Raw genomic sequence first — 16,883 nt, forward strand, 5'->3', positions numbered from 1 at the left:
TTAAATTAATATCTTCAAATGAAAATTTAAAGTACATTATCCAAATAAAGTATTTAAATAGATTCAATTAGATCTAATTTAAATGAATCAAACTATATAGTTCCATTCCATAGCATCCTAAATAAATCAGAAAGTAAAAGTAAATTGAATTTAAATTCCAATTAATTTAAAGTTAAATACAAAATCGTAAAGAAAATCAGAAATTGCCAAAACTCTACCAGTGCTTATAAAATGATGAAATCAGGTTCTGAACAAGAAGTATGTGAAATAGTCCAGCCTGGTCAGTTTGCAGAAAGATTTTAATGAATCAGTAAAGTATTCAAAAAAGCAGAAAGGAAAGGATTATAATAATTAACTTGATGAGTGATAACGCAACTTTGAAAAACAATAACTAAACATAAAATTGTGAGAACCCAAAAGTTAAATGATTAATATCTGAAACATACATACTCTCTATCCAAATATTGGCAAACCAGAAATTAACTTAAAGAATTGAGAAGCATTTTTCATGTGAAATATTTAATTTACAAAACGTAATAAAAATTCAGGAAGCATTGCCTATTGCTATCTGTAAACAAAACCAACAACAGTTAAAGAAGTTATTGGTAACTTGATCCATGGGCTAAGCTGAGGGCGATCTCCCCACACAGCTGAGTTGCCTGCAGTCCTGATTTAGGTGTTTAAGAATTTCCTCTGCACCATGTGCTTCCTGGCTTTTCACTTAATACAGCCCCTTTACGAGTGTGGTATTTTGTGGGTTAAAATTTCTTTTGCACACATTATCTCAGTTGATCTGCACAGAATTGCCTTGAGGTTTCGTTTTGTTTTATCCTGTTTTACAATTGGGCAAGCATCTCAAAGAAGATGAGCAATTCCTCAAAGGCACCCAATGTATAGTCACGTTAGAAACACCCAAAGCTAACATTTCAGCCATGATTAAATGTGTATTTGTAACTGTGATTTAACATTTTATCATTGAATTAGGCCAAAATTTCCACTCATAGTAGCTGGGACTCTCCTGGTCCTCCTCTTGCTATCACATCTAGATATTTTTGATGAGTGCTCTTTTTTATTTATTATTATTATTTAGGCCTGCAGCACTTGGTCTTCCTAGGTGGTCTCCCATCCAAATACTAACCAGGCCCAACCCTGCTTAGCTTCCGAGATCAGACGGGATTGGGCTTGTTCAAGGTGGCATGGCTGTAGACCATGGACCATGGCTCCACTGGGGTGTGAACCCAGGACCTTCTGCATGTAAAGCAGATGTGCTAACCGCTACACTATGGAACCATGTCCATGCTGGGTGCTCTTTCATAGGAGTTAATATTTATTCAACAACTATTCTGTATCAGGCGTAGTGCTGAGTGTTTCGGCTCATTGTCCACACTCTCTTCTCAGCACTCACCTGTTGCCTGATGGATCCCAGCTCTGCATCTCCACCCCAGACCTCATTCATTTCTGGTCGTCAAACACCTCCTTAATGGTGGGAAAATTGTGTACCTCTACAATCCAATATTAGAACATCTAAATACTTGTCTTTCCCTCAACTCTTTACCTGAGTCTGCCACCTCCAAGGAGAGCAGAGGTAGCACATTTTCATCTTTGAATTCCTCCTCAGCCCTGTCAGCACTGAGCTGATAGAGAAGGGAAGGTTTTGGTGGTGAGACGCCCAGTTGGAAGAATGCACAAGAGCCTCACGTGAGAATCAAATGGCAGGCACCAACTTTATTGCAGGGGGTTATATTGTGGGGAGCGCAGTTCTATGGTGGGGAGCACAGTTCTATTGTGGGAGCGCGGTTCTATTATGGGGAGCGCAGTTCTATTGTGGGGAGTGCAGTTCTATTGTGGAGAGTGCAGTTCTTTTGCTCTTCTTCTGCTCCCCTTCGGCTCCCCAGGGGACCGCATGGGCTCCACACATAACAGAGTGCAATAGCGGCGTTCACCCACACATGTGTAACACAATAAGCTGCGTTATGTTTACATGTTTTAGGCACAGGTGCCCCACTACACCAATGTAACACTCTAAATCCAGGGTCCTATTCCTAGCCGTGAACCCGGATCACACCCATACCTGGGACCAGCCAGGCCTGGGACCCACAAGACCTTTGTTTCATGTTTTACACATAGTAGTTCCTCAATGGTGATTGGTTTCAGTGTACATTTGATCACTTAGTGTGTCTTAATCACGCCAAGAAGGAAGAAATGAAAATTGGTAACTTTGGCCACTAGATGTCACACCACAATTAACCATCAACAGAAAATTCCTAACCTGTTACTCCAAATTTCATTTAGCTTTTAGTATGAAAGCAAATCTTGTGTTATTGTAGTCTCTATTCCCAACCATTTGAAGCAAAGTATTCACCGGGCCTATTTTTTGGTGTACTTGTCAGCTTTTAATTTCTCATTTATATGAAAGGAGAGGATGTCTGAGGTTAATGCACAAATAATGCAGCTGACTTTGGAATTCATGGTGTAATGTCCTCCCAGCCTATTTACCTTTCTTATCGTGTCTGGTTCACACTAATCTGCGCTTCTGAGAACTGTGTGAGAGAAAATAGGCGGAGCGAGGTAGGGGACCAATCAGAGATCGGCACTGTGCTAAGCCAGTCTGATGAGGCTTAAGCCCTGCAGTGGGTCCCCATTGCTTTCAGAAGGACCAATGTGCTGAACCTGCCTGGCTGGCCCCATGAGCTCAGACACCTGCTGGCTCTTCTCCCTCCTCTGAAGCCATGGCTCCTCTCACTGCCCTCACCTCACCTGCCAGGTAGAATCTGAAATTTATTCAGATCTCTGTTCAAGAACCATCACCTGGTAGAAGATTCCACGCTCTCCTGCTGTGTTACTTTCCTATTGTTGCTGTAAAAAAACACCCCAAACCCATGGCTTAAAGCAACACACATTTATTCTCTTTACGGTTCTGGAGGTCAGAAGTCCAAAACGGGTGTCACTGGACTCACTCAAGGTGCGTGCAGGGCTGCACTCTTTCTGGAGGCTCTGGGTGAGAACCTGTCTCCCTAACTTTTCTCCCTTCCTGAGCTGCCCGAGTTCCTTGGCTTGTGGCTCCTTCTGTGTTCAAGGCCAGCAACCGCATCACTCGGATCTCCGTCCTCTGCTTCCATGGCCACATCTCCTTCCCTGATTCTTCTGACTCTGCTCCATTTAAGGACTTTGTGATTACACTGGACCCACCCAGATGATTCAGGATCATCTCCTTATTTTAAGGCCGGCCAGTTAACACTCTGAGTTTCCTCTAAACCTTCAATTCTCCCTTGCCATGAAACGTAACACAGTCACAGGGTTGGACAAGGAGGATGTGCACGTCTGTGGGAGCCATTATTCCACCTGCCACAGCCAGCAAAGGTCGACACTCAGTTTTAAGCTCTCACGGCACTTGTTGCAGTCCATGTTTAGTACATTTTTGTCGTCCTGTGAACACTGGCGGTCTCCGCTCCTGGCCGGCGTGCTCCATGAGGCTCCAGATTGGATTTTTCTCACCGTTGTATCTCCACCTTCTAGCATTTGGTTCAAATAGATGGGGGACTCACGGTGGCCAGTGGGGGATACGTGGTGGGCCGGACAGCATTTTCCAAAGAAAAATAAAGTCAATTTATGCCCTTTGACGCCCCCACTCCCCAGGGCCCATTTCTCTCTTTAGTGAACTCCTGGAACTCCTTATGGTCTTGGGACCACCACCTGCCCAGGTTTCCAGCAGGTTAGTCCCTCTCTCCTCTGGTGCCGTGTGTACAGGCCAGACAGGCCTGGCTGTGAACACTGGCTCCTCACTCTTTTGAATGTTTGTTTAAATATATATTTTTTTTTCAGTTTTACTGGGCATACAATATTATATTAGATTTAAGGGTATGATATAGGGATCTATATAACTTACAAAGTGATCACCCCAATAAATCCAGTAGTAATCTGACACCATACATAGTTATTACAATATATTGGCTTTATTCTTTATGCTATACTTTCTATGACCGTGACTATTTTGTAACTACCCATTTGTACTTCTTAATCCCTTCCCCGTTTTTCACCTACCCCCCTCCAACTCTTCTCCCATCTGGTAACCCTCAAAATGTTCTCTGTATCTATGAGTTTGTTTTCTGGTTATTTCATTTTTTACATTTCACATGTATATGAAATCATATGACATTTCTCTTTCTCTTATCTGACCTACTCCACTCAGCACAGTACCCTCTAGGTCCATCATGAAATACTTTTTTAATCTCTTTACTTTCCATCTGTGTGTATCTTTTAATCTGAAATGAGTCCCTTGTAGGCAGAATATGTAAGAGTTTTCTTTTCTTATCCATTCAGCCACCCTATCTTTTGATTGGAGCATTTAATTCTTTTTCTTTTGAAGTACTTGTTGATAGATATATAGTTATTGTCATTTCTTGTTCATATTGTCGATATGTATTTTTCCTTCTTAACGAAATCCCTCCAACATTTCCTGTAATACTGGCTTGGTGTTGATGAACTCCTTTATCTTTTCCTTGTCTGGGAAGCTCTTTATCTGTCCTTCGATTCTAAATGACAGCCTTGCTGAGTAGAGTAATCTTAATTGTAGGTCCTAGCTTTTCATCACTTTGAATATTTTGTGCCAATTTCTTCTGGCCTGCAAGGTTTCTGTTGAGAAATTGGCTGAAAGTCTTGCGGGAGCTTCCTTGTAGGTAACTAATTGCTTTTCTTTTGCTGCTTTTAATATTTTTGTCTTTAAACTTTGGCACTTTAATTATGCTATGTCTTGGTCTATAATGTGTGGCCCTCATTGGCTTCATCTTGTTTGGGACTCTGCACTTTTTGGACTTGTATGTCTGATTCCTTCACCAAGTTAGGTGAAGGAATTAGGTTTTCAATTCCTCGCTCTCTCTCTTCCCCTTCTGGTACCCCTATGAGGCAAGTGTCGTTGCGCTTGGTGCTGCCCCAGAGGCCCCTTAAACTATTCTCATTGTTTTGGATCTGCTTTTCCTGTTGCTGTTCTGATTGGATGTCCTCTGCTACCCCATCCTCTAAGTCGCTGGATCGATCCTCCACTTCATCCATTCTGTTGATTCCCACTAATGGATTCTTCATCTCAGATATTGTATTCTTAATTTCTAACTGGTTCCCTTTTATGTTTTCCATCTCCATTTTCATATTTTCCATCTCTTTGTTAAAGTTCTCACTGAGTTCATCTACACTCTCCTCTAAGTTTATTGAGCATCCTTTTAACCGGTGTTTTGAACTCTGCAAAACAGAGTAGTTTGCTTGTCTCCACTTTGTTCAGTTCTTTTTCTGGAGCTCTGTTCTATTCTTTCATGTGGGATGTATTTCTTCATCTCCTCATTTTGGTTACATCCCTGCGTCTATTTCTATGTGTTAGGTAGGAGTCCTAAGTCCTGGTCTTAGTACAGTGGCTTTGTGTAGTAGGTGTCTTGTGGGGCCCAGTGGCACAGTCTTCCCTGGTCATCTGAGTGAGGTGCTCAGGGTGAGTCCCTTGTGTAGGTTGTGTGTACTCTCCTGTTATAGTTGAGCCTTGGTTACTGTTTTCATGCTGATGGGAGGTATTGGCTCTCAGGATGATTGGTTGTGAGGACTGGCCAGTGAGAGCCTCACCCTATGGAGCAGGATTCACTCTATCAGGCCTCTGGTGCCTGCCCAGTCAGCCCTCTGGTGTGTCCTCCTCAGATGCCGTCCTGGGTAGTACTCTGGCTCCATTTCTGGTCAAAGCAGGCCACCAGGTGTGCCAGCTCAAGGGCCTCCTAGGAGAGGTCCAGCTGCAGGCCAAGTTCAGCTGCAGCCTGTGCACCCCTGGGGCCACCTGGTAAGAGTCATCCAGCAACATGCAGATGGCTGCCACCCGTGAAGGGCTTAACATTTCCTTGATAGGTCAAACCAGAAATTAAGACACCTGCAGCCTATTTGCTTGACTGAGCAGGAAGGGGTTTTATCAAGGGTGTCACATGATCAGACTTGGAAATGTTAATTCAAGAATCATAAACCGTGCACATACTGTATAGCACATCCTAATTCTGGTGATGGAGATGTGAGAAGGAATAAGACACATTTTATGGGAAGAGAATCGAGAGGCTGGATCTTGAATGGCTTTCAGAGCCATGTTAACAAGCCTAAAATTTAACCCTAGAGTAGTTTGTGGTACCACTAAAGTTTTAAGCAGAGGAGTACCACAGAGTTCTGTTTTAGAAAGATCATTCTGGCAGCAGTTTGGAGAATAACCCACTAATCTGAAAGGAAAAGACTAGGGGCAGGGGACAAGCTTAGAAGTTGCTGGCACGACCTTGGTGAGAGATGACGGTGGCATGAACTATGATAGTGGATTGAGAAGTGAGCAGGTTAGAGAGATACTGAGGATGTTGAAACAATAAGACTTAGTGAAGGATTGAAAGTTTTGGTGATAGAGTGAAAGTCTGGGAGGAGGAGGACTAAAGGGTTGAGGAAGAACTGCACAGGGTGGAGCTGGGGAGGGGACCTGGGAGAAGGAGCAGGTTCTGGAGGTCAGAGGGGACAACTAGACATCCACGTATTCATGTTCAATAGGAAGTAGAGTATGAGGATCTGGGAATATTGCTGAAGCCAGAGGAGTGTGTCACATTTCCTGGAGGGGACAGGTAAAGAAAAGAGAACAGGGGAGAGGAGAGGAGAGGAGAGAGCCCAGGAAAGAGCCCTGAGGACACAACATTTCGGGGACTTAGAGTAAGTTCGCCCTGCAAAGGAGCCAGAGGTGGAGTTGGAAGAAATCTAGGAGCTTGTGGTGTGGCGGAAGTCAAGGAGAACAGGTGTTTCAAATAAAAAAGCTGTGGATTTTGACAAATGCCATCAATAATTTAAGATAAAGCCTTTAATGGGAGATGTTTGATGAAGTTGGAGCCAGCAGTTTTAGTGGAGTGGCTAAGATTGGAAAGCCACCTTGAGTGGATTGAGAAAGCCATGGCAGGTGAGGAAGTGTGTGTTTTGAAAGTTGTCTGTGAAGTGAAGAAAAGTGCAAGAGCAATAGCTGGAGAGAAGGTGGCCCTGGGGACCGGATAAAACTCTTTTGAAGCCGAAGAGGAGCAAGTGGAGAGGAAAGGGGTGGAGGAGGAGAAGGAGGTTTAAGGCACACGTGGCAGCAGGAAGGGGCCGAATCTGAACCGCAGGAGGGGGCTGGCCTCAGCTGAGCATGATAAAGAGGCGGGACAGGAGCCCTAGGGGCTGGGGAAGGCGGGGAATGGTCACCCTGGGGGACGGTGATCTACTGAGGATGTGGCACTCCTCCCAACCCCACACTGGAAGTACGTAGCTGCTTCGTACTAAATCTTGGTTTGGGTCCACTTTTTTTCTGGCTCATATGATGTTTCCTTGATTTTGTTCAGTGCATTTCTCAGCCTTTCCTTATGCTAAGTGAAACAAGTCAGACCGAGAAAAAAGATACATTATTATTTCACTTATATGAGAAATCTAAAAAACAAAACAAACGAACAAACGAAACAAAACAGACTAACAGATACAAACTAATAGATACAGAGAATAAAGTGACGGTTGCCAGATGGGAAGGGGGCGGAGGGCCGGGTGGACAAGGTGAAAGGGATTAAGAAGTACAAATTGGCAGTTATAAAATTAGTCATGGGGATGCAAAGTACAGCATAGGGAATATAGTCTACAATATAATAACTATGTATGGCGACAGATGGTTACTAGACATCACCGTGATCACTCGTAAGGTATATAAATATCTCATCACTACGTTGTATACCTGAAACTAACATGATATTGTATCTTAACTCTAATTCAAAAATAAATTGAAAAAAAAACGTCTTCCAGAGAGAGCAGCTGGAGATAGGAGAACGTGATAATTCAGGGGTCTGCTGGAGTCACTCTGCCTTGCCCCATTGGTGCAACCCCAGATTCCCGTGGAGTCCTGGGGCCTGACAGTCTCATGGCCACCTCTGGCTTCAGGCTCCTGCTGTCCCTGAATCAGACTGTCTCAGCACCTTCATCTATGAGTGCAGATGATTTGCTGAAAACGGGAGGCAACAGAAAGATTTATATCACAGCAACACAAGCAACTGAAAATGCAGCATTAGCTGGTCCTCTTCGAAAACCCTTCAGTCATTTCAGAAATCGTGGCTCTCACCAGTTTCTGTGTGGTTCAGCCCTTCTCTCTACTCAGAGCCTTTCCTCTCTCAAAAATTCCGCTCATATCCAGTGCACAGGGGTTCAGCGCTCTCTTTTGTTGCCTTGATTCCTGTTGATGTGCCAACTGAATGTCACCTTTTACCTCCAGGCCGCTTATGAAGGTATTTTCCTAAACAAAGTGGTTCCCTCCCTAAGAGAAATTCTGGTTCCAATCACTAATATAATTCTTTTTATTTTTTTTTTAAATCATGATACATAATTTTGAGAAAGACTAAATACTCCCCCTGCTGACTCAGCATCGGAGAGTGTCCTGGCCACGTCCCCTGAATGCAGGATCAAAAGTGGAAATCGCAGCTGCCGTCCGTGTGGAGATGCCACTCTTCTGGCCTCCAGGGCTCTGTCTGACAACAAATGCCTTTTGTCAGTTTAATAATGAGTAACAATTGTGTAGGTTTTTCAAATGTGTTATCTCATTTCATTTTCAGAAGAAGTCAGTTCCAAGGCAATGCAGGCATTAGTCCCTCTGTACAAGCGAAGTAACTGGGTCTCAAAAAGAATTGCCTTGCCCACCAGCACCCAAGGCCAAGGCCAGCTCCAGGGGGGAATCCTGGGCTTCATGGCCCCTCTTCTTCCCACCACAATAGGACGCCCATCTGGTTTCAGTGCTTGCATTTCACAGTGGCACGCTCTTCCAGTTCTGTTGCTTAATGATTTAATGGGATCTTTTCTTTATGATCACAGTGCGGTGATGCCTGACTTCCTACCCACGATGCAGTAATGCTTGGCCTCGTGAGCTGCTTGGCTCGACATTTGGGGTTTTCTAGATCTCACAGCTAAAATTCACAGAGAGCTCACCAATCCTGCAGGCTCTGCTTGAAGTTTTTAGGAGTTATTATGGGGGGAGCAAGTAGGAGGGTCTTTCCCTCAGCTGCCATTTCCCAAATAACAGATTTTCAGGGACGGCATCGATCAATGATGGCAGAGTTCAGGATCTTTCTTTCACTAGGCACAAGTTTCCTTTGCTGGCTCACTCTCAGGATGCATCACATGACCCTATAGCATCATTTGCCATCCACAGAGCAGAGCAGAGAATCAGAATATAGGAGCAAAGAGCATTTAAATGTTTGTCTGCCAGCCCTAATGTATTGGCCTCTGTCTTATCTATCTCTGTTAGTGATCAGGCAAGACAGCATAAATTGTTTTTTTCTCTACTATGTTTTGCTCTGAATAACATAATGAATATTGATGCAGCCAAGAGTTCAGTGAGTAGGTCAGATAGATGATTATTAGGAGAAAAAAAATCGGTGTGCTATAGCCTCAAGATTCAATTTGAATTCCACTTTGGGAATCCGTTTTGTGGTTTGGAAAAAAATGAATTCGATACCAGCTGTTTGTGACTTGACAGGAAAAAGAGATCTGGCAGTCTGTTCAAAGGGTGAAATCTCAGACGATGCGAGGTGGAAACAGTGCAATCTCACTGAAGCCTGGATGGAGATGTGACACCACTTGGGACAGATGTTTTCTCCTGCAATGCCAGGTTCTCCCCGCAGTGAAGGAATTTGTGGCGAGAAGCTGTGTCATTGGGGACAAAACATGGGCTTAGAATTTAAAGCTGTATTTGAATCCAGCTTTGAAAGTTGTCATTGTGGGCACAGTGTTTAACCACTCTGAACCTTCCTTTATTTCTAACGTGGGGATAATAATGCTTACTTTGCAGGTAATAATTAGTAATAATGCATGTGTAATACCTGGTATGCATATGTGCTCAATAGAGAACAGCAATTGTTCTTATACTTCATATTATGGGATTATTTTTTAGAGAAATAAATTCTAAGACCATTCTTTTGTAGTTACACATGTAAATATTTTAAATATGACTTACTCAAGAGCAAATAGTGGTATAAAAAAAGTCCTCCCATTCTATTTCTTAATTAACTTCTCTGAGATCCCTGGCCTTAATCTACAGAACTATAATGATAATGCTAATAATAACATCTTCCTTTAAATATACACCACAAATTTGTGTGAGAGCAACTGAAAATATGATATGTTAAAATGCTTAACAAGATGTAAAATGTTGCAAGTGTATTTTTAGGCTTCTTTCCCCAATATTGAATATCAGTACACTTAGAAATATCAAACTTCTAAAGAAATTATAGCAAAGAAGATGTGCCTTTTTCTACATGTATTCTATGTAGCAGGCCCCAAACGCATAAATGCAATGGCCAGGAAAAGGCATTTGTTGTAGGAATTTGTCATGTCTGACAACTAGGCCTCCTTCCCTCATTTGTCATTCTGTTATAAGTAAACAGCCGTTACACACCAGTAGAGAGTAACAGTGGAGATAAAAATCTCCCAGCCAAGTAGCTAATAATTTCAGTTGCTGGTGAGGCAGGACGTCAAGCAAAATGCTACAAGAGCATAGTGGGCCCTTCCTTCTCTGTAATCAGCATCTTGTAGATTTGGGGCTTTTGTTTTTGAGTTATAGTTGCCGTAGGGACTGGTATCAAACGTATTTGTTATAAGCTAAATAATACAGGATGTATAAGAAAAAATAAATGTTCTTCCTTTCCCTTCCCATCTTATATAAATCCCAACTTTCAGAGGTAAACAATGTTGACAGTTTGATGTGGGTTATTCCAGATATAAATAAGCTTGTCAGCCAAGAATGGTAATGAAAACCATCAGTGGAGACTTAAAATTGGAGATAGGGCATCAATGTCTGTTTCCTTGAGAAATAGAACCTTTTGCTATCAGATTTTTCAGACAATCACAACAGGTTATCTAGGAGATAAATGCAGTCTTAGAAACTGTTTATAAGAATGAAAATAATTCTTTTGTCAATGACATGCTCCCACCATATGCACAGGTGGAAAATAGTTAAGAATCTATTCATGGTTCATTCCTTTGCCAGAAAAATGAGTTGAAAATTCCCTCCCCTGATGCCTAAAAAAGTCCTTACTCCTTAGAATTTAATTCAAATTTCTTCTGATTTAATTCCAATCTCTTTTTACAGTTTCATTTCCCACCACACATGAAATCTTAGGTTTCTGGAACATTGAAGACCATCCAACCACAGCAATGCTTCTCACACTGTACCTGTGTACAGATCACTTGGGAATGTTGTGTGCACATGGGTTCTGAGTCAGTAGCCTGGGGTAGGGCCTAAGATTTTGCATTTCTGACAAGTCCCAGGTCTACACACCACATGTTGCGTCACAAGGATCTCTTTTTGGCACTGTCTCTGTCAGTTTTCTGCCACATTTGTGTCCAGACTAAATCTAAAACTCTCTTAAGACAGTGCCTTTTAAATTCTGAATTTCCTCAGGCAGTTCTGCTGTTAGAAAGTACTTTCTTCTATTCGGCTAAGACCTGTCTCTCTGTAGCTCCTCTCCATTAATCCTAGTTCCAAACATATTGAAGCCGAATCCCTTTTCTACCTAAAAGATCTGTAAACACTGAAGACAGTTAGCAGGTCCCCCTAGGTTTTTTCACCTCTAGGTGAACATCTCAATTGCCTTTAACCATCCTCCATGTGACAGGCATTGTGATCCTTATATGCTTAGTACTGCATCCCTACCTCAGTGACATTGGTCACTCAGTTTGTGTTTGATCAAAGACATTCTTCTCCATCTCATTTGCCCACACCTTGCAAAGAGTCATTTAAACACTATTCTTCTCTCCTGCCTTAAGTTTCTCCCTTTTCTCACCCCACTCCTTCTCCCATCCTAACCAGGGTAATTAATAGTGCTGTCCTCTGACTCTTGTTGTGTGTTTATCTCACCAATGGGCTCTGGTTGAATCATGGCAGTATCCTAAGTCTAATATAGAGGCAGGCACTTTGGGAGTGCTCAAGAAATGTTCATGGATAGCTCTTGTTAGATTCACTGGTATTTGCATGGGTCTCTCTTGCTAACTTATCATTCCAAGAGAGAAGAGACCACATTGTATTTAGTTTTTATTCTTTGCTATGGTTACCTGGGCCAACCACCTATCATAATATGGAACAAACACACAGTATGTGAGTTCTCAAAGTTTTGGAGTCAGGAAGAGCTGAATTTGAGCACTGATTGTGCCATGATATAGCTAAGTGACTTGGAAGGTCATTTAATCTCTGTGCCCCAATTTTATCATCATATAACAACTATGATAATATTCATCTCACAGTGTTGCCATAAGAATTAAGTGAGATGACTTGTAAAGTGCATGTGTAGTATCTGTGTGTTCCACATGAGCTAGCTATGATTCATTGTATGTTCTCAATACATGTTGAATGTTGGTTTAAAACTCTATTCATCACATAGGCTAAGATGAATGAAGTTTTTCTTCTTGAAACATACCCTGTAAGTCATCTTTAAATGTAAATGAATGATTATTCAAATAGAGACTTAAATTGAAGAAAAGTAAGAAAGAATGACAAAGGGACTTGGAAGTGTTAGTTTTGGAAAAGGACACATCAGTGACACGCCACTTCTCGGCTCCTGAATTTTCTCTTCGTAAGGGGATGGGGGTATGAGAAGATCTGTGTTCCTTCTAGGAGATGATATGCACCTTAGCTTCTGTAGTTGGCGTGCAGGGAAATTTTCAATATAAGTACAGCTATAGCTGTTTTAATTCCTTTAGGTTCAACTTAACTGTTCCTTTCAGGTTACAGAAAGATAACATGGGAACACGACTCTTCATCCCCAGCTATAAAGTTAGTTAGAATATATAGAAAAAGCCAAGGATGACCACTGGTGTCCTACCACCTCGGCTATTGGCTGTCTTGGAATTGTCATATCAAGTATCTTTTGTTGGGTAAGCATACTTACATCCAGGAAAGAGAGGACACATTGCTGGTTCACAAGGATTTAGATAAGTCAGAAAGAAGACACATGGGTATGTTCATGGTGGCCTTCTGAACTCAAAGCAAACACTGGGGTTCTCCACCCTTAGGACCTCGTACCAGTCTTTGGGACTCACTGACCAGATCTACCTTTCACATTTGGGGATACTGACTCACAAGGTGAAGTGCATGGGATAGAATTATAGATACAAGGCTTTTTTCTCCCATTTGAACAAGGTTAAGATCTCATGTAACACAAACCATTAATGATGGGGGAATAATAACATCAAATGATCCATCTGTAAATCCCTGTGACAAAGGCTTTACAATTATCTCACCATAGGACTTGCCTATATAACATTACTAATCTTTTGGATTTCTTTGGAGTTCAGTGGAAGTGAGTCAGCATTTGAAATCAGCATAAATGTGGTAAAGGTACAAACATTTGTCCAAATTAGCCTTTCCAAATCTTCTCTGCAATTCTTTGGAATGCTGGTAAAAACACAAAGTTAGTTGAGGACAGAGTCATAGTTGTTTATAGAAACATAAAGCTGAAGCATCTACACTAAGACAAACCCTTACCCTTCAATCTGTATCTTAGATTTAACACACAACTAGGTCTTCTTGTGTGTGGCTAGGGGCAGAGAAGATACAGCATAGAAGATACCTCAAGATCCTGTAGTTAATTCAATCTTGGTCAATGCTTATACATCAAACACTCTCCTAAGCTCTTGGTGTACAGGATAAATAGATAATTAAAAATTACTGTTTTCATGGACCTCACATTCTAGAGAGGAACATAGATAATTTTAAAATCAAGCAATTAAAAATATAATACATAATATTATTAGATGATGGTAAATGCTATGGAGGAAAATGCAAAAAGAATCGGGCATCGTTTTGTTTTGTTTTGTTTTGTGAGGCAACTCTTGATTGACCTCACAGATTGCAAGGACCTTGTCAGCTTACAATCCCTTATTTTTTATTTTTTATGCCTATAGCACCTGGTCTTCCTAGGTGGTCTCCCATCCAAATACTAACCAGGTCCGACTCTGCTTAGTTTTCAAGATCAGACAGGATCGGGCTTGTTCAGGGTGGCATGGCCATAGACCTGGGACATTGTTTTTTAATGGTGGTCAGAGAAGGGATTCAGAGGGAAGAATAAATGGAAGAATCCAGAGGCAGCAATATGTTTGACCCCTGAGAAACTGCAAAGAGCCCGAATAAGTGGAGTGGAGTGAACAAGAGGTAAAGAGAAGGGGCGAGGGATGACAGCACAAGAGCTAAGGCCACTGGGTTTTTACTCTAAGGGAGGTGGTTGGAAGAAATTAAAGCAGCTGTCCCGTAACTTAAGTTTTGATCCATTCTCCTGATTACTTGGAGGGATACTTTCATGGAGAGAGAAGAGATGAGTAACCAATCTAAAATCCTGGTAGACATGCTGATGACTGAACCTCCTGGTAAATACACTCATGGTATTTGTTAAGAGGAGAGTCCTTCTTTATGGAAGGCTCCCAATCCCTCGTTTGGGATTGCTTATGGTAAATAAACTTAGAATCTATGGATTTATAAGGCATGGCTCTCTGAAAACAGTGATAGGTCCTGTAAGGATCTGAGGTTAAAATAGAGAAATTTATTTACCTACTCACTTCTTAGTCTGTGAGGTGACCTACAAACTTGACCTAGAGGCTTTATGCATCATGCCGGTCCAGAAAGCATGTGTCTGTGTGGGAAGAAAGAAGTGAGGGAGCTACATGGTAATCTAGACCTCTTCCTGTTTTGACTGTGTCTTTGAAATTGTTAGTAAAGCTTGACACTGGATAGGATCTCTACTTTGTATTAGTCTGAATGGAAATTCATTTTTTGGTGGGGGAGGGGGAGTGGATACTGGTAGTTTATTTCAGAGATAATCCCAGGAAACACAAATGAAAGAGTGGGGAAATGAGACAGGGGAGGGAGAAAAACTAATAATGGATGCAATTATGTATTAATTATGCTGTGAGCAACTATTACAATCCTTTTAGAGACCCCCTGAGAAACAGGAATCTAATTCTTAATTAGTTCAGACAGGACACCATTGAAGAGCTGAGTAGAATGTCATGTTCAAGCTAAAATTTGAAAAGGACCATGTTGACTATTATTTTGAAAATAAATTAAACAGAGGCAAGGGTGGAAGCAAGGAGACCATTTGCGGGGTATTTCAGTAATCCAGGTGAGGCTTTATGATGACTTGGACTATGTGGGAGTGATGAAAAGTGGTCCAGAAGACTTTGGGAGGGGATCAGAAGACGACTTTAGACATGCCATCTTTGGATTACTTATTATACATGTAAGTGTGTGTGCTGCATAAGCAGGGCCATAATTCAATGGAGAGGTCTAGTCAGAAGATATGTATTTGGTAGTAAGCAGCTTATTCACGCGTATCATAGAGAGAAAAGAGAAGAGCTCAAGATCTAAGCTCTAGAGACTTCAAAAATGAGATGAAAAGGAGCCAGGAAAGGAGTCTGAGAAGGAAACCCAAGTGAGAGTAGCATTCTAGAAAGCCAACAATGACTTTCTGGGAGGAAAGTGTGATTGACAGGGGCAGAGAAATGAGGAAATGCTTGGAAAAGGGTGTGGGTGGGAGAGAGGGTCTCTTTGTTGTTTGTTTTCCTAAGATGGAAATATTACAGCATGTTTTAGTGCCGATGGGAGTGGTACATTAGCGTGGGGGAAAACTGATGACGTGGACAGGGATGACAGAAAATCTTGGAGTGATGTTCTTGAGGAGGAGAGAGGGGCTGGATCAGCACACAAGGGGAGGGGTTGGTTTAAATAAGAATGAAGATGATTTACCCACAGTAAAGGAGAGAATTCAGATGCTCACGCACAGTGCAAGTGGGCAGGTGGGTAGAGTTAGTGGTGAGAGCCAGTGGAATTTCCTTTTGAATGTTTCCATTTTTCACAGTAAAATAGAAAGCATTTGTCTAGCATCCAGCCCTCTCAAGTGTAGTCCACAGAACAGTAACTAATAGCAGTGTATATGGAAACTTGTTGAGACATTGGGCTTTACTTTAGATCTCCTTAATTAGAATCTTTATTCTAGTAGGAACTCTCAGGTGATTCTTACACACATAAAAGTTTGCAAAGCACTGGTCTGGAATGGTGCCCCTCAAAACGTGGGCCACATCTCTAGCAGTCTGATAATAATGTTTGCCACTGGTCTGCATGAGTTTTGTGGAGAAACTGAGAGTACTCATTTAGAAACTTTTGTAGACATGAACATTGTTGCAACATTGAAGCACCTTGTTGAGTTGAATGTAGAGCACTTTGAGAACTGGGAAACTCCAGAGGTAGGCAATAGGATCATGTTGCAGTGTGTGGCATTTTAAATTAATTTGCCAATTACAAAGTTCATTAACTGTAGAATCCATTTCTTTCATTGAAAGGTAATTTAAAGTCAACGATAACCTGTAGAATGAATTATTCAAACTGATGTTGGAGCGAAGACGAATTTTGAAACACTTGGGCTGCAGGTTCTACGTCACCTGAGGCACTGAGGTATCCCCCTCCCAGGACCTTCAACTCTGTCCCCACACTTCACGCCCCACCAAACTATTTCTTATTCCTTAGAGAAAAGAGAGGAACTCTGCTGTACGGAAAAGGCTGCACAGGACTGGAGTCTATACAGCGGTGTGTGAATATACGCACTGAAATGAGTCTGATATTGATTCATTGAATGAGAGTGTGTAGTAAAGAATTCGGCCATGGCCAAAGAGGGGTTTGGACTTTACTCTTGGCTTCTGGGAGGTAATTTAACTCATACATGCTAGGAGCATCTCCGTTCAGGGCACAGACTGATGGTCTTAGGGTAGAAGTTGGCCATGACAATGACTAACCACATGATGTAGGGGTTTGGCTCATGTGGTATCAGGCTACCTTGGAGCTAAATTCAACCACC

General features: G+C 41.9%; 2 pseudogenes; both read right to left on the bottom strand.

Annotated features, from left to right (window-relative positions):
* Positions 1-1,089: 1,089 nt before the first annotated feature.
* LOC118614943 lies at positions 1,090-1,208 on the bottom strand (annotated as a pseudogene).
* A 12,727-nt stretch (positions 1,209-13,935) lies between these two features.
* On the bottom strand, positions 13,936-14,054 carry LOC118614944 (annotated as a pseudogene).
* Between the last annotated feature and the right edge of the window lie 2,829 nt (positions 14,055-16,883).

The sequence above is a fragment of the Rousettus aegyptiacus genome, unplaced genomic scaffold, assembly GCF_014176215.1.
Source record: "Rousettus aegyptiacus isolate mRouAeg1 unplaced genomic scaffold, mRouAeg1.p scaffold_m13_p_23, whole genome shotgun sequence".
Classification (NCBI taxonomy): domain Eukaryota; kingdom Metazoa; phylum Chordata; class Mammalia; order Chiroptera; family Pteropodidae; genus Rousettus; species Rousettus aegyptiacus.